This window comes from Nycticebus coucang, chromosome 1 (genome assembly GCF_027406575.1).
Source record: "Nycticebus coucang isolate mNycCou1 chromosome 1, mNycCou1.pri, whole genome shotgun sequence".
NCBI classification, from domain to species: domain Eukaryota; kingdom Metazoa; phylum Chordata; class Mammalia; order Primates; family Lorisidae; genus Nycticebus; species Nycticebus coucang.
The window spans coordinates 99454311-99479309 of NC_069780.1; the positions used below are offsets into that span (position 1 = coordinate 99454311).

At 40.8% G+C, this 24999-nt stretch overlaps 1 protein-coding gene and 1 long non-coding RNA gene across 2 annotated transcripts in view; one reads left to right on the forward strand and one right to left on the reverse strand.

Annotated features, from left to right (window-relative positions):
- The window catches only part of TENM3 (teneurin transmembrane protein 3), a 953923-nt gene that overhangs the window by 602554 nt on the left and 326370 nt on the right, over window positions 1–24999 (reverse strand). The gene's annotated exons all lie outside the window — the stretch shown is intronic.
- Window positions 43–4347, forward strand: LOC128581853 (uncharacterized). Its single transcript, XR_008378926.1, has 2 exons — window positions 43–167; window positions 664–4347. It is a non-coding gene; the product is annotated as an uncharacterized LOC128581853 (long non-coding RNA).

Below are 24999 nucleotides of genomic sequence, written 5' to 3' on the forward strand. Positions count from 1 at the left end.
CGAGGGTGCCCGAGCCCGGCGCCCGCGTGTGCGGGAGAGTGCGGGGCTTTGCGGGGGAGCAGAGCAGAGGCGCCTACCATGCGGGAGAGCCCATTCGCGGGCGCCGGCCCGGCCGCGATCATTTATAATCCTTGACTCCTCCGCTCCGCCACTTGGCAAGATGACAGGTACTTTATTTCTTCTTCTTCTCGATTCAAAAAAAGAGAGTCCCCGTTTGCTGCCTTTTTCTGTCAAATGGGATTTGCCGGACTGAACCACGCTCGCCGCCCCTCCCTCCCTCCTCCTCCCGGCCGCCGCGGGCCGGGGAAGCACCGCGGCCCCCATGCTGTGACCAATCAGTGCCTCTCCCACGCCGGCCGTCGTGGGGTCAGCCCTGAATGACACTCAGGCTGATGAACGGCGCTCGCCGCCTCTCGGCTCTGATGCGGGGTCTGCCCGCGGCTGATTGCAAACACTAAGGGACGGGCGGCGCCATCTGAAAGGCACGCGCGCAGACCGAGTGCGGGGTGCGTGCGTGCGGGTCTGCCGGCGTCTTCCCCGCGCGGCCCGGAGGAGGACCTGGGGGAGGGGGCGGGTGATGGCTTTGGACTTAAGTGGAAACACTTCTCTGTGTAATCAAACCTCTAACCTTCTTAGAAAACTACTTTTCTTCATCTTCCGCAGGGTGGGAATTTCAGGTCAGCTGAGTCACCCGAGGAGGTGGGAGTGCGAGACTCTGCCGGGAAGACGGATTCCGGGGCAGAAGGGTGTAATTAAGGACTTCCACCCCCGGTAGGCGGCTCGTCCTTCAGAGCCTCTGAATATGACTTGAGCCTTTCCTTCCAGAGCGTCCTCTCGCCCGAGACTGAAAAGCGCAGTGACCTCCAAACCCGGGAGGGAGGCGCGGGACACTCCGACCGCCCCCCGCCCAGCCCCGGCTCCGCAGGGCGGTACAGCAAGTGTCCGCCCCCAGGTTCCAGTACCTGGACCTCCAACAAGCACGAGCTGGCCAGGGGAGGACCCCGGGGTCCCCTAAAAGGCCACAACCCCACATTGATTCCTTCTCCCTATTCTCCCCTCAGGTTAGCTGTCCAACTCCATCCCTGCCTCTACTTTGTTTGCTGTGGGAGGGGGGAAAGAGTTTACTGCCGGTCTCAAGACACTGCCACTTTCTAGTCATTTAAGTTCCCACCAAAACTCTGGCTCTCCCCTCCCACCCCCCGTCTGGAAGAGGGGGGCTCACTGAACTGCTGGAAGTTCCTGAGGTTCGGGGTGGGGGTTAGAACCCCAAACGGGCCACCTCTACGATGCCACTCTGTGGCTCGGCGGCCCCGGGACCTTCGGGCACCTTCTGTTCCGGGACCAAGAGGCAGCAGGCAAGGGGGGGGGCACGCTCCGGGGCAGGACGAGTGCGCGTGGCTCCTGTGGGGCCCCCGGGCGTCCCCCAGCCCTTCCCTGGGACCTGTGCAGAGCCGACAGTCCACGTCCAGGCCTGCCCGGCAGTTGCGGACCTGCCCTCAGGAGCGTGACAGAGGGACTGTTGCCCTCCGAGCCTCCTCATTCATTCCACCTTCCACTCTGCGCTTTGGAGCGGAGGCTGTCACCGACCTGTCCCTAACCTGAGGCAGCCGGGAGGAAATGCACTTGCATTTGTAGCCGCAGGCAGAACAGGAAGCAGATTGAGCCTCGACTTTCACGTTAGAGTTTATCCAAAGTTTGGCGTGAACTGACAAGCTGAGTCCCTGAACTCAGCTGAGCGCGGGTCCCCACGCCTGCCTTCCCTAAGTTGCTGAGTGAGCGAGCCCAGCGCGATGAGGTCGGTAGTAACCAAACCTAACCCGACCCGGCTCCGACTGTGCAGGAAGATTCTAGAGTCTCCCTGGGGTGGATCAGTCCCCTTGCCACTGCATTTCACCCTGGACAAAGATAAGGTCGTGGGAGCAGCTGAAATATAACCCCCTCCGATTCTAGCCATTCTCTTAATCTTAAGAAAACTCGGCATTTTATAAAGGGACAGCCCAATATGACAGGACCATCACGCAAACCACTTGAAATTGGCGTCCCTTACGTGATGTAAAGGAAACTGCGAGGATGTTCCATGAGTCGCTTTTGTGGCCCAGTTCCCGCAAAAACATGTTAAGTGTTTAAAACTTTCCCATACTAAGTGAGAGTCTCTTTTGCTTTTTTGTACCCTTCTGTCTAGGAATACGCAATAAAGAAAAAAGATACTCTGCCCCCATCCTACAGAGGCCAGGACAGAAGGGCTACACCATTGTTGGAGCTGAGGGGAGGAGACATATTTCTTCCTTTCAGCTCTTTTTTTTTCTAGAACTCTCATTATGGCTGACGTTTGTAATAGGGATGGGGAACAATAGAGCTCATCAAATTTAGAAATGGAATGAATCTCGGAGTCTGTCCCCAGCATAGCCCCGGTTAGGTGACACTCAAAGTTTTCGGCGTGACGTGCTGCTGGCTCACACTAAGTGATGGCAGTGTAGAAACGACAGACACTCTGAGCTCGCGGTTACGACCCTGTCACTCCGGGCCAGGGGTCGCTGTGGACAAGCCTGCAGGTGGCTTCCCCCAGTGTCTGTCTGGCCAGCCTGGAATCCGGGTGTTAAGCTGAAGTCTTCACGGGTCACCCACCCCCCATTCTCTAACAAAGAAGTTTCCATGTTTGGAGGCCGCTGGAAAAGCTGATGTTGTGCAGTGCCCAAGTCCTTCCTTCTCCAAACGAATCCCTGGAAAGCAGCGAGGCCGCTCACTACGTGATCAGCCTGCTTTCTACCTCACTGAGCCGCCGCCGAGAGAGGGCGAGCGGGAATGGCGGGGAGCGCGCGCAGGGCCCTCCGCACCCACAAAAACTGGAGCAGGCGGGATGTCGCTGTTTTGCAAACCTGTGGCCGCTCAAGGCAAACCCTGCCCGGGGAGGCTGCAGCCAGTGGTGCCGGGGATAATGAACTGAGCTGGCCTCATCGCCCTCGCCTGGGCCCCTCTTGTCACATAGACACCAAGCTCTTGGAAAGGGAAATGCGGCCGGGCTCCCCTCGAAGCCCCTACCCCTACCCCTAGAAAGGCAAGCGGGAGTCTGACCCCGAGGCTTTCAGGCGTGCTGAAGGGGAGCACGGAGTCAGGCGAGGATGAGGCTCTCCAAGGAGACTTGTGGACATCACTGGACTTTTAAGGCATTCTTGAGACTTTTATCTGCAATAGCAGACTGAGGCATGAGCAACCCGCATGAGCAAACCGAGTTGCTGCCAGGGCTGCGACCTCTGCCCTTCAAGGTGATGAGGCACAGGGAGGAAAGATCAGGGGAGCCCAATCTCAGGTTACACCTTCCACTCACCCTTTGAAAAGATCAGCGAAGCCAACAATCCAGGTAGAATCAAAAACAGGTTATGTCTCAACTGAGAACAACAAATAAATGCTGGGCCACTTGAAACACTGTAAGGGCTGGTAGTCACTGAGTTGTAGCCACCAAAATGTTTTCAGGCGCGGCATGTAGCAAGCACGCATCTGGAATGATCTACAGCAGGAGAACTTAAATTTCACATGGAAATTGCTCTAATAGCCTTAAAGTTATTATCAGGTTAGTTACCCACACACACACATACACAAGCAGAACATAATTCAGCTCCTTTGGCTGTGAGATCTAGGGAACTGTAATTTGTACATTTTGGGGTGCCCTTTGTATAGTGTTTCTAAGGTAGGCACTAGCTGCTGGCAAGGTTTTTGGATAAGTCAGTGACACAGCAGGACAATTTTGTTAATAACACCTTTAGATATCCCTGGGTTCAGTTTACATATTAAATTGTAAATATAGGCTAAAAATCAAGGCATCAAGTGACTGTTACTCAGTACCAGACAAAGTGATTGTCTTTTCATTTCCCAGAGGTGCCCTGGTCTTTCTCCTGCCTTTGCTGACCCCTTAGTCTGGAATATTCTACACCCTGGAACATTTAGCTTTTACTTATTTATTTATTTTTCCATTTTAGGAACACTCTGCTACCTTAGCAGTGCCTCCACTGTATTTTCTGCATGTAATAAACAATGACACTGCTTTTCCTATAGGCCAATGTTTTCCAACCTTGTTTATTTCACACCATACTTGAACCTATAGTTAAACTTCCAAATAATTTAGTTAATGATCTTTAAAAATTTTCGTGGCACACGTAAGATCCTCTCATGGCACATCAGTGTGCCATGGCACACTGGTTGAAAATCACAAATAGAGGCACAAATAGCTGAGGGCTCCTGGGGTGTGTAGAGGCTTGACAGGAGCTGGAGTTTAGGGAGATGCTTAAGAAATGCTGAATAAATGACTGTTGAATGAATGAGTGGAGATGTGAATAAAATATTTTCATCGTATTTAGTTATTCTCTTAAAAAATATGTCATATGTAGAATTTCCCTTGAAAATTTATTTGTCAAGTATACTTTTCTACTTCTCTGACCATCAAATTTTTAATAGGGCATGGATTTAAAATTCTACTCATTATCGTGAGCCACTTTGACCTTGGTTGACTTTTCTCAGAAGCATAATTTGAAGACAAAACAACAGGAAAGGCAAAGAGATCCAATTTTGTTCTCTTCTTTTTCCCAATAAAGGGTAGTGTTTACTGAAATTTTGGGGAGGGAAATTGTAGCAATCCCCTATTAACATAGATACTTGGGTATTTTAAATTAAATATGACATTATTTATAAAACCATGTTGTCTTCTAAACTTCCTTTGGATTTTTAATGGTAAGAAGTATAGAGCTAACAGGACTGTTTTTGTTTCTTTAAGACAAGGGTTCAGCTGGTACTGGGGAAACAATCTTGGTTTGTTCCTGTCTGTTCAGGAGGACTGTTTCTAATTGATCTGGCATGGAAGTTAGTTGGAGATGTGTACGTTGCAACCGAAGCGCAGAGCCTATATGCTTTGTAAAGTGATAACCATATGGGCCTTATTTGAAACATTTGAGGATTTTCAACATTAACCTGGGTTAAATTGAGCTATAAATTCAACTCAAATGTATATGTCTTGCAAATTCATCATCGCTTTGGAAAAGCTTTCAATCCATGCTCCTCTCAGATTAATAAAGATGATGACCACTTATCACAAATGCAAAGGTTTATCACAATAAAGCACCATAATGTACTTTGCACTATGTAAATGCAAATTGCCCATTTTAAGCAGACATTTTCTGTTATCACTTTCAATAGAATGGAAATGTCTAAAAATAATCTCTGGGTAAAGAAAAGGATATATAGTCAAATCTATTTCCTCTTATACTGTTTTCAAGTGTACTTTGCTAACATCATGAAGATTTAATTAAGAAAGCTCAGCTAAGATAAAAAGCAAAGCAACTGAAATTTACTACTTATAGAAACATATTCAGGACTTATACAAAATAATTTATTTACTGTTCTTTATTTAGGGATCTGAACAACCATTGAAGTTTAAAAATACAACAGAATTCTATAGCTCCCTAACTTCTATTTCTGAATATCAAATTAAGAGCTTTCACTTTGTTACAGATAATAGTACTAAGTTATAAATGTTGATGGTCCCTTCCCTTGCAGCTTTAAATTGCCTTGAAAAAGATACAGTTTCTTTAATTAAAAAAGCTGCACAGAACTAATCCCTCTAGCTGAAAAAAGAAAAGTTTTAAGCAATCTCTTTCTGCTCCGAGAGAGAAAGGCAGACAATACCATAACAGATCAGAAACATAAGCTATAGTGTGCAGCCAGGAGCACAGCAGGGAACTCAATACTGCTCCAACTGTGTCATTTTTTAATCCCCCATCCTGGTTTTCCCCATCTGACCTCATGCTGAGATGAAGTTATCACAGAAGACAGCTTTACTCTCACCAATGAATCCAACCCTGGATCTGTATTATCCTTAGCAGATCAAAACACCGCTTTCATCAAATAGCATTATCTGCATAAAAGGCATGCAATTGCCCGATAATTTCACCCAAACTATGCTATTCATTTAAAGGAAAAGAAGAGAAATGTAATTCATTCCTTTTGGGGGGTGGCAGAGAAGACTGAGACTTGGGGAGAGGCGGAGGCTGGAAAACCTTACCCCCTTCACTCATGGGAACTTTTCTGTTTTTAACACAAAATCCCAAGAAGGGGTCCATTTAAAAGTCCCCCCTACTCCCGCGCTGTAAGATTAATTGTTGGAGCAATTTGGTGCAGTTTGAGTGACAAAAGTGTAAGTTGTGTAGAAAACTGGCAGTGAGAAATTACAAAGCTTGCTGAGGTCATTAGCCATGCTTCCATGAACCCCAATAAAAATCATCATATCCACTAAAATTGGAGCAGCATAAAATTAGCTGAACAATGGAATGGAGTTTAACACAACATTGTAGGGTGGGGGGGATTCTTATCCGAGACCTTTCTGTGTCTTATGAGAAGTTCAAATCCTTACAGTGGAAGACAAAACATATTCCACAATTTTGAGTTAATACTTTGCAGAACATTTAAGAAATTTTAGGGGGGCGGCACCTGTGGCTCAAAGGAGTAGGCATAGCCCCATATGCCAGAGGTGGCGGGTTCAAACCCAGCCCCAGCCAAAAACTTCAAAAAAAAAGAAAGAAAGAAATTTTAGGAGTAAAGACTAGCACTTTTTGTCTAGTAAATCTCAAATTATACTTTATAATGTATTTTAACAACTGAATTTCTATCTGCAGGGTACACCAAACACATGGGTTTCATAGACACTATTTCTGCCATTCATTTAATAAGAGTAAAGACTATAGAATATTTAAAAAAAAAAAAAAGACTAGCACTTTTTTTTAATTTTGAAAATACTTTAGCCTCCTGCAGATTCTTTTCCCTTTTACATTTAAACTATGTTCTTATTTGCGTTGTAGATCATACAGTACAAGCTGCTATCACAGGCTTCCTTTAATGGATCTTCACTCCTTACTGAATGACATCAGTTGTTTTGCTCAAGGTATCATGATAGGTTAGAGCAATCAGACTAAACCATTTGTGTCAAGTAAATGGAATTTCTAAGAAGAACTAAAACTCCCCTGTGGGTGCCAGTGACCTCTTGGGTATATGTTAATATCCCTGTAATATGTTTTTCTCACCATAGTTTTAATGATTTAGCTTGAAAATGTAAGTCTTCACCAGGCCTTTCAGAATCTACTATGTAAACTGACCCTGCAAGAAATCCAACTTAATCTCTATCCTTCCATCACCCAGATGTCTCTACACAAAAATGTGTGGGACCAGCAACCAGAACTACTTGAAAAAGAACGACATTAACATGCTTCAAATCCCAGGCAATTCATGAGACAGGGAAAGTGAGAATTTTTTCCTTGAAAAACATTGGTTTTCCAAGAAATTAATTGTAGCGCTATTATTTGTCACCATGGGCATTTTAATTACAGGTGTGAATTCTCTAAAGCATTTAAATATAATTAATAAATATATTTTTTTCCATACCCTCTTCCTGAAACCACAACTTGATACTAAGGTGCTCTGAGACTAAAAGTCTATGTAGGTATGCTATGGTCTGCTTGGTAGTAAAGTTCAAGTTGATGTTTCCAAAATACAGCTTCGTGACACACAAATTGTCTGAAATTTAATGTGATTAAGCATTAAACGGTGATATTTCCTTGAATTTAATGATAGTCCTATTTTCATGTCAAACTTGATTACAAGAACCAGCTTTTAGAGTGAACTATTTAAAATCCCAAATCATTAACAGATCATTTAGGGCTCAGTCTCACAAAACTTCTTGTCTGTGAACTATCAGCTGAAGAAGCGTAAGCAAAAAGGGGAATTGCATGTTTCGCTTACGTGTGTGTGACTGATTTTAAAAGTCACATTTCTCTCTGAAAATGCCTGGAGCGAAAAGATATTTACATCACCAATACTACTGCTATTCTTTTTTGTTTGTTTTTGAGACAGAGTCTCACTTTGTCATGCTGGGGAGAGTCCCATGGAATCATAGCTCACAGCAACCTCAAACCCTTGGGCTCAAGTGATCCTCCTGCCTCAGCCTCCCAAGTAGCTGGGACTACAGGTGCCCTCACCACAACACCTGTCTTCTACTGCTACTCTTAACAAACATATTTATGGTGCAATTTATGTTCACACACCATTTTTTCTAAAGCCTACCATGGACCACTATGCCCATTTGGAATGGAGTCAAACAACTTCCTTAAGTCTTTAGAAATTTTAAATAAATGTAAAATTTTAATATTTTATTTATTTACTTTCACCCCAACTCTGTATTTAACTCATAACTCACTTTTTTAAAGAGACTAAACCTGAGTCCTCCAAATGCATATAGTCATGTAACTATTAACTACAATGAAGATATATAACATTTTACCATTCCTGAAAGTTCTCTTAGGCCCTTTTGTAGAGAACCCCTCGCCCAGCTGGAAGCCCCTGGTAACCACAGATCTATTCCGTGTCTCCATAGTTTTGCCTTTTGCAGAAAGACATACACATGGAATTACAGAGAACTTAGATTTTTACTTAGCATTATGTGTTTGATTTCAGAAACATAAAAGTAGCACCTTCTTTTTCAATTGTTGAGTGAGAGCCCTTTGTATGCATCTTCCAAAATTTGTTTATTCATTGCTATCTGGAAGAATTGTTGTGTTGTTTCCATTTCATGTGTGTATAATTATAAATAAAGCTGCTATAAAAATTCACCTATATGCTTTCATTCCTCTTGTGTAGATGTGATTGCTAAATCTCATGGCTTATTTAGATCTCAGCTGTAAGATTTTCATGTTACATATTATTGAGTGGGCTTTGCAATTTTTATCTTTCAAGAAACTTGTCTATTCATCTAAACTGCCAAGTCTGTAATATTGTCTAAGTACCCTTCCGATGTCTGTGGAATTTCTAGAGATGTCTTTTCTTACATTTGGCATTGTTTTGTTTTCTTTTTTTTTTTTTTTTTGTAGAGACAGAGTCTCACTGTACCACCCTCGGGTAGAGTGCCATGGCATCACACGGCTCACAGCAACCTCTAACTCTTGGGCTTACGTGATTCTCCTGCCTCAGCCTCCCGAGAAGCTGGGACAACAGGCGCCCGCCACAACGCCTGGCTACCTTTCTGTTGCAGTTTGGCCGGGGCTGGGTTTGAACCCGCCACCCTCGGCATATGGGGCCGGCGCCCTACTCACTGAGCCACAGGCACTGCCCGTTTTGTTTTCTTTCTTTGTTTTCCTTTTTAGTCTAGCTAGAAGTTTATCACTTATATTGATATTTTAAAAACAACAACAACAACAACAAAAACCCTGGGTCCTCCATACATCTCGATTTCAGAAGTAAACTGGGTCAAATTCACACGAGTTTGTTTCTGGAAGGTTAAGCAATCGTCTTCATGGATGATAGAATTTTTTATTCATTTGTTTAAAGATGATACCGAAATATCACTATTCTCAGAGTAAAAACTTCCCAAATGGGACAAGGAAAGGTATTTCTAACAACATTTTAGGCAAAACTAGTCTCTTGTCTAAATCTTTGGTCCATTTTTTGTATGTTAAGACAGCCAATCTTGGTTTGCTCTGCAGTGGGATAAATTCCCAAGAAAGCTGAGTTACAGTTAGGACTCCATGAAAGACTCCACTGGAATGAAGCAAACTCCCCCAGGGCACAGGATGTGAGTTTTAGTCTCTCTGATGGAGATGTAGCTCTGGGTTTTGTTTGGTTTAGGTGAAAATATAAGAAGCCAGGCATATCGAAAGCAGACTGGTGTGGTAAGTGGGGAAGAATCTGGCCTGGGCGGAGAACCATCCCATTTTTTGTGTGTTTACCTAACATTTCTTTGCTAGCTCTATCCTCCAAATCTAGCAGTTTTAATCCACAAAAATCTATGAAAGACCAGGATTCACCTTCCCCTCTTTTATCCTTGGATAAGATATCTAGATATCTGGGGGGGGCGGGGGGGAAAGTAGGCCAGGAGAAGATTATGAGCTAAGAGTCTATAAAGAGGAAGGAAATTGGCCATGAGAGAATGTGAGTTAGGGGGTGAAGAAGGGAGAACATGCTTCGGCTGAAGATAAAGTAAGAGCAAGACAAGGTCCGGTGCAGGTCCGAGCTTAGAGCCTGGTTTAATGGAGTTCCTGATTGATCTTTAGACTCTGTGTATTCTGATAGATAGAAGTTTGCCTCAAGAGTTTATAGAATTACTTAGAAACCAGATTTAAAGCAGGCCATGGAACCGGTAATATTTATTTTCAAACTTATTAGAAATGAACCTTTACTATATTTTGAAGGAGAGTTTGAAAATAAAGAGGTTCCTTATTAAAATTTGAAGAGTATCTTGATAATGAACAGGTGCAAATATCTATAGTTACTCTAGACCCATATCTTTCTAACTGGGGTCTTACGACTCCTATGTCAGAATCATCTGGGGATTCTTAAGAAAATACTTATTCCTGGCTCTTCCTTCAGCTGTAGGGAATCAGAATCTCCAAGGATAAAACCAATAAATTAGCATTTTAAACAAATCTTCCAGAACATTCTCATGCACAGGGAAGTTGGAGAAGTATTGCCCTGGGTTACATATTTTGCATAAAGTACATAGACACTTCAGTCTTACCGTTTCCCTAATAAAAAGAACTGTGGCAAATAACTGGTTGAATTATTTCCAAAAGTAACACATTCCACGTGGGTAGGGTTGCTCATACCCATAATCTCAGAGTTGTGGGAGGCTGAGGGGAGGCAGATTGCTTAAGGCCAATAGTTCAAAGCCAGCCTGAGCAACACAGCAAGACCCCAGGCTCTAAAAAAGATTTAAAAATTAGAGGGGTATGGTGGCACATGCCTATAGTCCCAGAGATTCAAAAGGCTGAGGTGGGAGGATTATCTGTACCCAAGAATTCTAGGCTGCAGTGAGCTATGATTGTGCCACTGTGTTCCAGCCTGGGCCATAGAGTTAAGACTCTGTATCTTAAAAAAAAAAAGAGTGATACATTCTCATTTAAGGAAAAAGCCAAATTCATAAAATGAAGAGAATGAGAATATCCACCTGAAGAAATCCCTAGCTGAAAATTCAGTGATACTTCAAAATTCAATTTTTAATCATTCTCTCTAAAAAATCAATGTTATAAAGTGAGATAGCATTTTCTATGTATTTTAATAATACACAAATTTTTCCTGGCTATCTTGTCAATATCACATATATAACACTAGATATGATATGTCATATTATATATATGAGAGTCTAAAGTTTCACAGATTTTAGGATGGACCTTTAAATATGTATTCATTGTGCTTATTATCAGAAATTGAAGAATTCTTTGTGTGACCTAGAATAGGAACTAACTCAACATGAATAACTTTTAATAGAAATCCAGAGTAATATCCAAAAATGTAGGAGCTTTATTTGGAAACTAGGCATTTACAGGTTGGCATTGTCTGCTATTTCTAGGGTGGTTTTCAGGTTCATGCTGAAAGCCCTTAAAATTTTAACTTATGGTATTGTCCATCACTACCCTGGCCATCTCCACTTCCTTCTTTTGCAACTAGTTATTTCTAGGTTTTGTTTGTTTTGTTTTGTTTTGTTTTGTTTTGTTTTGTTTTGTTTGAGACCCAGTTTCACTCTATCGCCCTGGGTAGAGCACCCTGGAGTCATCATAGCTCACAGCAGCCTCAAATTCCTTTCCTCCAGCAATCTTCCTGCCTCAGCCTCCTGAGTAGCTGGAACTACAGGCGCCCACCACACCTGGCTAGTTTTTCCATTTTTAATAGAGGCAGGGTCTCTCTATTGCTCCAGCTGGTCTCAAATATCCGAATTCAAGGAATCCACCCTTCTTGGCCTCCCAGAGTGCTGGGATTACAGGTGTGAGCCATGTCGCCAGGCCAACTACTAGTTTCTGAGGGATGTGACTTTTAACAAAGCACTATTATTATACTTCAGGATGTGATCCTGATTTCTCTGATAATGCACACTTAATGTCCTTATTATGAATAGTGGGTTAACACTCAAACTATTGTTTGTTTTCAAGTGGTTGTCTTGACTACAGTAATTTTCTCCACCCTACCTGGTTTTCTTTCTTTTTTCCCTCTCCTGACTGGCCTTTCAGAAAATGTACCTACCATATAACATGTAATCCTCATAACAACTTCAAAAGAAGTTATTATTTTTCCCATTTTAAAGGTCAGTAAGTTGAAAAGTACATTTGTTCAATGTTAGTAGAAGAGCCAGTGGTTCTAGAGCCCAGGATACATGTCATTTTTAAGTGTTTGTGGAGACTATTTACGAAAAAAAACAAAAACAAAACCCACAATTTCTAGGAGAAAGAGAACCTGTTATGATCATAAGTTAGTTACACACATATAAAATCACACACAGAAATACAAACTAGAGTTCAATGAGATACTGATGCCTCTTCCTAAGAACACGCACATACCCCTGATGAGAAATCCATAGAGAAAACACTTTTTAAAATGCTTGAGTCTGCTCTTGAGGAAAGTTATTTTATAATTTGCAAAAACATGAACTTGCCAAAACTTTAAGTCCTGTTCCACACCACAAGTATTCATCTTTCTTTATGTGTTGAACAAATTTATAATAAAATTGCTTCTAATATAATATATTTTATGATTACTTTATTTCTCTAAATAAAATTACTTTTACCTTTAGCATATATATGTGTGTGTATATTTTCTTTCTTTCTTTTTTTTTTTTGAGACAAAGTTTCACTGTCTCATCTTAGCTCACAGCAACCTCATACTCTTGGGCTTAAGCGATTCTCTTGCCTCAGCCTCCTGAGTAGTTCACAAGGCTGGCTATTTTTTGCTCAGGCTGGTCTCGAACTCCTGAGCTCTAGCAGTCTACCACCTTGGCCTCCCAGAGTGCTAGGATTATGGGTGTGAACCACCTCGCCCGGACTTACCATATATTTTTGAATGATTGTGTAAGACTAGACTTACAGAAGATTTCAGCTCAGGAATGATGGTTCTCTCTTCAATGATTAATCCATGCAAAATAAAGTATCTGTTTTAAAGAGTGGGTGCAGTTTTGAGATGACAAACACTTGTCACCCTATTAAAAATTCTCCAGAAAAGGTGTAGCTTGTCTAATGGTCTTTGGCTTGTAGAAGTTGGTGATCCTCTTTAAAGGACCAGGAAAGTTAAACAGGGTGAATTGTAAGCTTGATGCTACTTGAAATTACAAATCATTGAAAAACTGTCCGTGAGAACACCTTAAGAGAGTAAATGAGGACAATAATGGTTTACGTGTGGTTGCAAAACAATAATGAACCTGTCTTATCAATTGTTCTGAATAGCAATAGATCACAGTAGAAGGAAAAATACACATTCTTATTGACCCCTGTACACTCTGTTACATTTCATTCTTGCGACTTTTGAATGGTTTCCTTTTACATTTAATTAGGGAGCGACAGATTAACCCTAAAATGCTTACCTGTAGCTTTCTATAAAGGCAGCATTCAATATGAATAACAGAAACCAGAGCAGAAAATAAACCCATTATCTTTGGCTCTTTATGGATATTGTGTATTAATGATAAAAGATGCTAATATCAAATTTAAACCAACACAAAATAAACGTAATGCTAATCATGGGTGAGTTTTTTAGAAAAAGGACTTAGTATCAAAGAATAGATCCATATTAGATGCATAAACAGGAACTATGAGCGGATCTTCATTTAGGTTTATCTTCCTAACAGATGCATATTAGTGCAGTCAAATAAATTTTGCCATGGTCTACAATGACTGATAAAACTATTCAATGATTGATTGTCCTGGGTACATTAATTTTACATGTATGGGCATGCCCTATGTTCAGGGTTACATTGTAGGAAGCAATCTCTCTGTCTGCTTTTCACTGCCCTCACCCCCTCCACATTTAGACTTTTATGTAGTATTTGCGTTAACATAGTTCATGTTATATAGAGCTATGGAAATAGTTGGGTTAGACTCATTTATGCTGAAGATCTGGCCCAAACCCTTCCAAAACATCACAAATCACCATCCTCATCAACAAACTGAATTGTTTGTCAAATGACAATTTCATTTTAACCTGGGGTTAAATCTGCCACATGAGAAGTAATAGTTCTCCCTGTCTGCTTGTCATAAGACAGTGGCAGAATAGGGGCGGCACCTGTGGCTCAGTGAGTAGGGCGCCGGCCCCATATACCGAGGGTGGCAGGTTCAAACCCAGCCCCAGACAAACTGCAACAAAAAAGTAGCCGAGTGTTGTGGCGGGCGCCTGTAATCCCAGCTGCTCGGGAGGCTGAGACAAGAGAATCGCTTAAGCCCAAGAGTTAGAGGTTGCTGTGAGCCGTGTGAAGTCATGGCACTCTACCCGAGGGTGGTACAGTGAGACTCTGTCTCCACACAAAAAAAAAAAAGACAGTGGCAGAATCAAAGGAGACAGCATTCCTACACTTCACAGGGCTAGAGTTCCCTGTCAATACCTTTCATTTATCTAAACCAGTTATTGTTCTTCCAGTCGATGTAAAACATTTTAGTCATAGGCTTAATGTTATGATTTGGGTGAAGTGATGCTACAATCTTTCAGCTTTGTCTTGATTGTAAACATTTCTTTAATACCAACTGTACGGCTCTAAGGATGGGGGTCAAGGAGACAGGACTGATAAGCTGTTTGAGCTGTCAGTGGTCATTCAACAACTATTTCTTTTAATTGGTCATAAAAAGGCGCAAGCCCTGAGTTTAGTGTCTCTGACTAGAGAAGTAAGCAGGCATCTCAAAAAGGGGCTTCCACGGAGCTCCATGGGAAGTCTTCATTGATGATACTATTACTTAGACACGTCGTACAACATTTTGGTGACTTGACAATGTATGATTAAGTTTTTTTTTTTTTTTTTTTTTGTAGAGATAGGGTCTTACTTTATGGCCCTCGGTAGAGTGCCGTGGCCTCACACAGCTCACAGCAACCCCCAACTCCTGGGCTTAAGTGATTCTCTTGCCTCAGCCTCCCAAGTAGCTGGGACTACAGGCGCCCGCCACAACGCCCGGCTATTTTTTGGTTGCAGTTAGGCCGGGGCCGGGTTTGAACCCGCCACCCTCGGTATATGGGGCCGGCACCTTACTGACTGAGCCACAGGCGCCACCCATGATTAAGTATTAATTAGCTATAAAAAGAAATACAATCTGCACATGTATTGATCCATTTAATCTTACTTTTGTTGATCTGCTAGGAACTTTCTTTCTTGATATCAAATTTTCTACTACCAATGGAATTTTTCATGTTTTCCTAGAAAAAAGTGCTTTGAAATATAGTGTTTTCACTGAGTGAAACTTCTATTTAGAAATACCATCATTTCTTAAATTTGATAACTAAATTGTCTCTAAATGAAAAATTCTAGATTTTAATAAAAATTCTAGAATTGTATATTATTTTTGTAGTTATGATTTCTGAGACCACTCTCTTTCTAAAGTATATTTAAGAAAAACCTGTATTTTGCCTAGATTTAAATTAAATAGTAAAATCTACAGTGGTGAACAATTCTGATTGTTTTGATTTCTTTGCAATTTTTGACTTGTCTTCATTCAGGAAGCAAGAATTTTGGAGAGTCAATTTTGATTAATGTTTGACAATATAGATTTGTGATACTCTCAAAATACTTATTTCTATATTTTCCTTTTCTTTGTATTATACATTAAAGAATATAAATAGATTTCTGTATCTGTAGCATATATATTTTAGGCTAAATATACTTAAGTGCTAATTCAATTAATTTCTATATAACACAATTTAATTGTGCTTACTGCTGTTTTTGAAAATTTGCATTAGCAATATTTTACTCACGTGATATTTTAGATGTGAATTTAAAATGACTTAATAGCTGTATACTCTGCATAACACTAGTTATCTGCCGCCTGGGAATATAACCCTATTCCCATCTTTTCCATAAGCTTTGTTGCCAAAGATCTTTCTGGGTGGCCTCAAATTAAGGCAATTTCTTCCCTTATGACCTGCTGTAATTTTTTTGTAATGTGAAAAATTATGATGACAGAATTAATTTGAGTATGAAAATTTGAGAAAAAGGTCTATTACCTTTTACTTAATTAATTGTCAACTTTGTGAAACTGGATATGAAGAGCAAGCCAACTTCTATAATGTAAAACCAAAGGGAATTTCTTGAGTTGGTTTCTTAAGTTTTTCAAGGGTTTAATATAGTCCCCCCAGGGATGGAATGAAAAGTAGTAATTATCACTTGATGATAAATTCAGAAGAAAATACTCAATTCCAATTATAAATAAGAATCTCTAAAATTCTCAAATTTACTAAAGTGTTTCTTAACGTAATAATACCACTGGGTAATGTCTCATTTTGGGGACCTGAGAAAAGAACAATAATTTATTAATGAGTGGTTCACCTTAAGGAAAATTTGAATCTTAACAGGGAAAAATTAACAATAAAACAGATAGTTAAAATTACTGGAAAGGAACAAGTACAGCCGGTCCCCAGTTGTGAATGAGATAGGTTCTATAGGTTTTTTTTTGAGACAGTTGCCCTCTGTAGGGTGCTGTGGCATCACAGCTCACAGCAACCTCCAACTCTTGGGCTTAAGCGATTCTCTTGCCTCAACTTCCTAATTTGCTGGGAGTATAGGCAGCTGCCACAATGCCTGGCTATTTTTTGATTGTAGTTGTCATTGTTGTTGACAATGGGGCCAGGTTTGAACCCACCAGGTTTGAACCCACCCAGGTTTGAACCCACCTGCAGAGCCTGTAGGTTTTTTGTTTTTTCGTTGTTGTTTTTTTAGGGTTGACTAGTTGCATAGCCATTTTTATTTTATTTCTTTTTTTTGAGACAGAGTCTCAAGTCTACTCAGCCTGGGTAGAGTGCTGTGGTGTCACAGCTCACAGCAACCTCAAACTCTTGGGCTTAAGTCATTCTTTTGCCTCAGCCTCCCAAGGAGCTGGGGCTATAGGCGCCCACCACAACTAACGCCTGGCTAGCTTTTTTTTTTTGTTGTTGTTGTTGTTGTTGCAGTTGTCATTGTTTAGCTGGCCCAGGCTGGGTTCAAACCCGCCACCCTTGGTGCATGTGGCTGGTGCCATAACCACTGTGCTATGGGCGCCAAGCCTGTAGGTTTGTTTTTAAGTTGAATTTGTATGTGAGTTGGAACAGGTACATTTACTTATTACCTGTAATAACCCCCGTTCATAAGTGCAAGTCTCATGCCAATTGGATGTTTGTAACTCAGGGACTGCCTGTACACCAAAACTCAAATTTTATTAATAGCTCTTAAGCTAACAGCATAACTACAGATGATACTTAAAATTGCCTCCATAATACCCATTGTAATAGGGAAGTGAATTATCATATAAAGTAGGATTTGTGCCCTTTTTACCACCAATTTATTCAATAGCTCTTCTGACTAAAATTAAAAAATAACTAAAATATCATGAATAATACTATTTGGTAATGTGGATCAATGAACTATACCATAACATTACTATGATGCTAAACACACCTGTAATTCTTCATGCTATTATATATATATATAGCTGGGTCCATAGTCACCATTATATATAAACTAACTTGCGGCTTAAAGCTGCTTAAACTTTCCTAAGAGAAATTTTTTTCACCTAAAGCCAAATTTCGTTTCTAACTCATATTTTATTTAATTATCATATATCTTAATTTATATCCAATTCCCTTAATCCAACTTTGGCACAGCAAAATATACTTTAGCAAAAGAAAACTGACAAAGAGAAACAAGAATATTGTGACTTTTTTTCCATCCCAACCTACTAGCACTTTTCTGAATATTCTATGTAGACTATATAATATTACTTAATTTCAAAACCATTGTTACTTCTTGACTCTGTTTTTTTAAAGAGCAGGAATTCCAGGAAACTTTGCTCTGCTTGGAGAGAACAGAGCTCCCTTTAAAAATGCAGCAAATAGTTTCAGCATGATCTTTTCCTTTATGTTTTATTTAAAATGTTAATGGAGTAAATCCACAATTCACATAATTTATTTTGAAATACTTTTGTTCAGAATAATGCATTGTAAGAACAGTGATATACAGACAAGTTCCCTTAAAGAACACGCATCAATTCAGTTGCCTTTTGAAGCATATTGCAAATGCCCTCTAACAGGGCACAGCAACATTACATAAATCATCTTATATGAAAAATTAACATGACATCAAATATTTATAAATATTAATGTGTATGTTAATATAACCAAAGCTGTAACAAACAATCATAACCTTGCCAAGTTTCCTAGGACAGGCGCTTCTGGTAATGATATCCATTATCTCTGGAGGAACACACAATTATGAAAGTTATACACTGGATGCTATGTTCTTAGCTGCTTTTAAATTTATCCATTAATGTCTACCTTACATATCATATTAACCCTTTACATACATATTCTTTAGAAACATAAAGGTAGCTCACATGGATAAATATTTCGGAAGTTATTTTGCTTTAGTCACTTGTATGGAAAGTCTCTGATTTTTATTTCTTTTTTTTTTTGTAGAGACAGAGTCTCACTTTATGGCCCTCGGTAGAGTGCTGTGGCCTCACACAGCTCACAGCAACCTCCAACTCCTGGGCTTAAGCGATTCTCTTGCCTCAGCCTCACGAGTAGCTGGGACTACAGGCGCCCGCCAAAACGCCCGGCTATTTTTTGGTTGCAGTTTGGCTGGGGCCGGGTTTGAACCCGCCACCCTTGGTATATGGGGCCGGCGCCTTACCGACTGAGCCACAGGCACTGCCCCAAAAGTCTCTGATTTTTAACACAACTTTATGCATAATTAGAGGATTTGGTCTCCTACAAAGAAATTCACTTGGGATCGAGCTCACTGACATGTTAAATACCACATACGCATTTGTATGTATTCATGCTACACAAGTTTAAGAAAGCCACACTTTGCAAAGGTAGACTGGTGAACTGTGGCTATGAAATGTTAAGAAACTATACTATCTCCTCTCTCCCAGGAAAATTCCCTGTAAAAAGTGTCTGTGTTGAGAATGGATTGGTAGGGGGACACCTGTAGTTCAGTGGGTAGGGCGCCGGCCCCATATACCAAGGGTGACAGGTTCAAACCCAGCCCCGGCCAGCTAAAACAGCAGTGGCAACTGCAACAAAAATAGCCGGGTGCCTGTAGTCCCAGGTACCCGGGAGGCTGAGGCAAGAGAATCACTCTAGCCTAAGAGCTGGAGGTTGCTCTGAGCTGTGACACCACGGCACTCTACTGACTGAGGGAGACAGAGAAAAAAAAAAAAGAGAGAGAATGGATTGGTAGGGTCCAGTCCATAGGTAGTTTTTCTGTTTGTCTGTCTGTCTGTCTGTTTTGGGATGAAGTCTCATTCTGTCACCCTGGGATTGAGTGCCTTGGTGTTATCATACCTTACAACAACCTCAAACTCCTGGGTTTAAACGATCCTCAGCCTCAGCCTTCTGAGTAGCTGGGACTATAGGCTCCGGCCACAATGTCCAGCTAGTTTTTCTATTTTTAGTAGAGATGGGGTTCCACTTTTGCTCAGGCTGGTCTCCAACTCAAGGGATCCACCCGCCTTGGCCTTTCAGAGTGCTGGGATTACAGGTGTGAGCCACCAGGCTGGGCCCATAGATAGTTTTTGATCAGATCCTAGCCATGGTCAGCCAGATGAAGTTTTGATGAGGTTCCTTGTTTAGATGTGGGTCTTTTGGCAGGTATGTGATTTGGATAGGTAAAGAGGGCTGTCATGTCACACAGGCACATGGTGCACACTCAGGCAAGTGGGACTCAGGATCCAAAACAGGTTTGCATGGGCAAAGCAGGAAGGAAAATGTTAGAGGACGATATACTTTCTATATGTGTGTGACCTTTGTAGAGACATAACAGATAAAACCTTTGCATTGAAGATGTTTTGCTTCACCAAAGGAGAGCTCAGTAAGAAGCATCCTAAATCCATCTGCTTCAATCTACTTTCAAGGCAAAGTAGTTAGGTTTTCCTTTATAAAGCTGCTTCTTTTCTTTTCTTTTCCTTTCTTTCTTTTTATTTTATTTTATTTTTTTTAGACAGAGTTTCACTCTGTTGCCCTGGGTAGAGTGTCATGGCATCATCATAGCTCACAGCAACCTCAAACTCAAGTGATCTTCCTGCCTCAGCCTCCTGAGTAGCTGGGACTATAGGCACCCAGCACCATGCCTGGCTAGTTTTTTCTATTTTTAGTAGAAAGAGCATCTTGCTTTTGCTCAGGTTGGTCTTAAACTCTTGAGCTCCAACAATTCAACCTCCTCGGCCTCCCAGGGCACCATGTCTGGCCAAAAAACCTCCTGATTTCTATTTTCAGTCTGGCCCTTCAGTGTAGAAATCAATTCTGATGAGAATGTATGTTATGTCACTTATAGGTAACAGTGGCTTTAGCCCTGTGGAGAATCATGACCTTGTTTTCACATGAAAGTTTCTTGTACATCACTGGGATCTAGAATTGACTTTGGGGCATTTGACTCTGGGTAATAATGCCGATTCAACCTACTTTACCATCTAAAAAACTAAGTATGGAATGAGTACTGTCACAAGTGGTCACAAAAATGCCACTCAAAAATATCTTCCAATTCGAGGTTTCGTTACTGGAAATCTTTAAAATTAAAATGGACTTTAAATGTAATGCTAGGGCCAGGTGTTGTGGCTTGCTTCTGTAATCCTAGCACCCTGGGAGGCCGAGGAGGTTGGATTGTTGGCGCTGAAGAGTTTAAGACCAGCCTGAGCAACAGTGAGACCTCGTGTCTACTAAAAACAGAAAAACTAGCCGGGCGTGGTGCTGGGTGCCTATAATCCCAGCTACTCAGGAGGCTGAGGCAGGAGGATCACTTGAGCCCAGGAGTTTGAGGTTGCTGTGAGCTATGACGCCATGGCACTCTACCAAAGGTGACAAAGTGAGACTCTGTCTCAAAAAAAAAAAAAAAATTTGAATGGGATACAAAGAAAAAGGGTGAATTTTTAGCTAGACGTTAGATTAACGTTTGTTAATTTAAATACGTATTTTAGACATAAGCTTTTAAATCTCTCAAAATATGTTATCATATTTTGCTTTCAGCAATTTTATCCTCTCACCTATATTTTATCATTTTTTTATCCCCAACTGAATCATTCCTATCATCTTAAAAATGTATTAATAGATATTTCTCTTATTTTAAAAGAAAAAGAAAATTTTTCTTGATTTCCCTGTCATGTGCTGCCTCTTTTTTGTTTTATTTAAATTTACTTTATTTATTTTATTTGTTCTCTTTAGGAAAACTCCTTGAAAGTGTTGTTGCTGGCTGGGCATGATGGCTCACAACTATAATTCCAGCACTCTGGGAGGCCGAGGCAGGTAGATTGCTTGAGCTCTCGAGTTCGAGACTAGCCTGAGCAAAAGCAAGGCCCCATCTCTGCTAAAAAATAGAAAAAAAATTGAGGCAAGAGGATTGCTAGAGCCCAAGTGTTGGAGGTTGCTTTGAGCTATGATGACGCTACAGCACTCTACCCAGTGTGACAGAGTGAGATTCTGTCTCAAAAAACAAATAAACAAACAAAACAAAAAAAAGTGTTGCTTGTTGTCTCCAAATGTTCTTTCTACTTCCCTCTCTCCAAAGAAGCTTTTATCATCATCATTCCACAAAAACCAAGCATTCTTGCCAAAGTGGCCCAAGGTCTCCATGCTGCAAAATCCACGGTCAATTTTCCATTATCATTTTACAGTAGTCCCCCTTATTCGTGGAGTGTACATTTCAAGACCCTCCGTGGATGCCTAAAATTGCCAATATTCCAAATCCTATATATATTATGTTAAATGAAGTACTTAAGGCTCCCCTTTGGCAGATCTGAGTTGCCAGCCTCACTACTCATGAGCTTTGGGGGCCATCATTAAGTAAAATAAGAGTTTCTTGAACAAAAGCACTGGGATACCACAGCAGTCAATCTGATAACTGAGGAGGCTAACAGGTGGGTAGTGTGCACAGGGAGGCTATGCTGGACAAAGGGAAGATTCTGCCATGTTTCCTGTCTTGGTCAATGGCAGTTCCCATGCTTTTAGTTACTATGCCAAAACCCGTGGTGGTGGTCCTATGTGAATCTGCTCATTCTCTCATTTCCCTCCTCTATGTCTGTGTAGAAGATCGGAAAAAACTGACAAAAACAAAAACAAAAACTCTCCTGGAACAAAGTCATTATAACAAGGTTCCGGGAAACAAGGTTAATATACACAACTTGATTGCTTTTCTATCTATCAGCAATTAACAAGTAGAATTTGAAATTAAAAACACATTATTATTTACATTAGCACCCAAAACGTGAAGTACTTCAGTTTAAAGCTAACAAAATAGGACAAGAACTATATAGAAAAAATTAAAACACTGATGGAAGATATTAAATTCTTCTCAACTTGATCCATTGATAAAGTGCAACCCCACTTAAAATCCCAGCAAGTTGTTTTGTAAATACCAACAGATTGATTCTAAAGTCTACATGGAAAGACAAAAGATCCAACAGAGGTGCTTCATGTTAAAAGAGAAGAACAAAGTCAGAAGACTGACATTCTCCAACTTCAAAACTTACCATAAAGCCACAGTAATCAGGAGAGTGTGATGTTAGTGAAAGAAAAGACAAATAGATCAATGGAACAGAAGAGAGCCTCAGTATCGACCTATAATTATAGATAGCTGATCTTCACAAAAGGAGAGGGTCAACACAATAGAACAAAGACAGTCCTTTCAGTAATGTTGGATCAACTGGATGTCCACATGCAAGAAAATGAATCTAAACGCATATTCCAAGCCCTTCACAAAAATGAACTCAAAATGGGTCAGAGACTTAAGTGAAAAATGTAAAACTATAAACTAGAAGATGATACAGGAAAAACCCTAGATGGTCTTCAGCTGGCAATGACTTTTTAGATACCCCACTAAAGGCATGATTGATGCCTTTATCAAGAAATATGATTAAGAAATAATTGATAAGCTGGAATTCATGAAAAACTTCCGCTCTGAAAAACACAGTGTCAAGAGAATGAGAAGACAAGCCACAGACTGGGAGAAGACACTTGCAAAAGACACATCTGATAAAAGACTATGATCCACACTATACAAAGGACACTTAAAACTCAACAAGAAAATGAACGAACCAATTACAAAATGGGCCAAAGATCTTAGATACTTGACCAGAGAAGATATACATACTTCAAGTAAGTAAGTAAGTATACTTACAAGACAAGTAAGCATACTAAAAGATGTTCAACACCATATATTATTGGAAATTACAGATTAACAGAACAACACGTCTGCTGGGATGGACAAAACCCAAGACACAGACTGTACCAAACATCAGGGAGCAGGCAGAGCAACAGGAGCTCTGAATTATCACTGATGGGAATGCAAAATGGTGCAGCCACTGTGGAAAACAGTTTGTCAGTTTCTTACAAAACCAAACACATTCTTACTATATAATCTAGCAGTCACACTCCTGGGTACTTACCCACATGAACTGAAAAGTATGTTCACACTAAAACCAGCTCAGAGATGTTTATAGCATCTTTATTCATAACTGCCTAAATGTGGAAGCAAGCGAATGTCCTTTAGTAGATAAGTGGATAATTAAATGTGGTACATCCAGACCGTGGAATATTATTCAGTGCTAAAAAGAAATGAGCTGTCAAGCCATGAAAAGACATGGAAGAAATTTAAATGTATATTACTCAATCTCAAAAGGCTACGTACTGTGTGGTTCCAACTGGGTGGCATTCTGGAAAAGGCAAAACTATGGAGTCATTGAAAAAATTACAGGTTTCCAGGGGTTAGGGGAGGAAGGGATGAATAGTAGACCACAGAAGATTTTTAGGGTAGTGAGAGTCTTCTGTTCAACATTGTAATGGTGGGTAATACGGGGCAGTGTGACATTATCTATTATTCCAAACCCACAGAAGGCATAACGCTGGGAGAGAACCCTACGGGAAACAGAAGAGAACTTTCTGTACTTGCTGTTTGATTTTACTGTGAACTTAAAACCTCTCCAAAATATAAAACCATTTATTTTTTTTGTTTGTTTTTAAAATAAAATTATTTTTAAAAAACGTAAGGGGTAACCTTGGGCATTATCTTCTACTTTTCTAGCCTCCGTCTTCTCATGGATAAAATGAGAGTTACTAGACCAGATCAATTTGTTTTAATCCAAATGATAGTATGTATCATATGGACCAAAGAAGTAAGAGGAAGAAAAAGGAACCAAGCTAAACCCGTGCTCCCAAGGGGTGAGGATGAATGGGAGAAAATAGAAAGTTCCCTTGCTAGCCGGAAAATTTGTACATGGAAAACCCTGAACTAGATAGCCTTAGAAATTCTGTTGAGTTACTAAGAAGACTCCTGATGGGCTTTGAAAACTCAACATAATTTCAAAGGCAGTTGGTTACAATTTGTATGTTCATTTCTGGAATATAATGGCCTGGCAATCTGATCTGAAGTCAAGGAAAAAAAAAAGAAAGAAAGAAAGACAGAGGAGGAGGAGAACAAACAGAAAGAAGGAGGATTATTATTATTTGGAGTGGGTTAGTCTGTGTCAAAAGTTCTCAGACTAAATTCTATACATTTCATTTACAGGAACTTCCCAAATTCTTTCTCAGCAGCTGCTTTTACTTTATACATAATTCTAATGAACTTATTATATGACTTTACAATGTATAGTGGTTTAGATACACAAAACTAAAGTCAATCTATCAAAAAGAAGCATTGAAGGCCGGGCACAGTGGCTCAAGCCTGTAGTCTCAGCACTCTGGGAGGCCCAGGCAGGAGGATCCCTTGAGCTCAGGAGTTGGAGACCAGCCTGAGCAAGAGCAAGGCCCTGTCTCTACTAAAAATAGAAAAACTAGCCTGGCATGTTGGGGGGTGTCTGTAGTCCCAGCTCCTCAGGAGGCTGAGGGAGGAGGATCACTTGAGCCCAAGAGTTTGTGGTTGCCATGAGCAACCGCACTCTATCCAGGGCAACAAAGTGAGAGTCTGTCTCAGAAAAAGAAGAAGAAGAAGAAAAGAGGAAAGCTGACCCCCCAAATATTAAAAGTGGGCAGAATTGCTCAAAAAAGCTG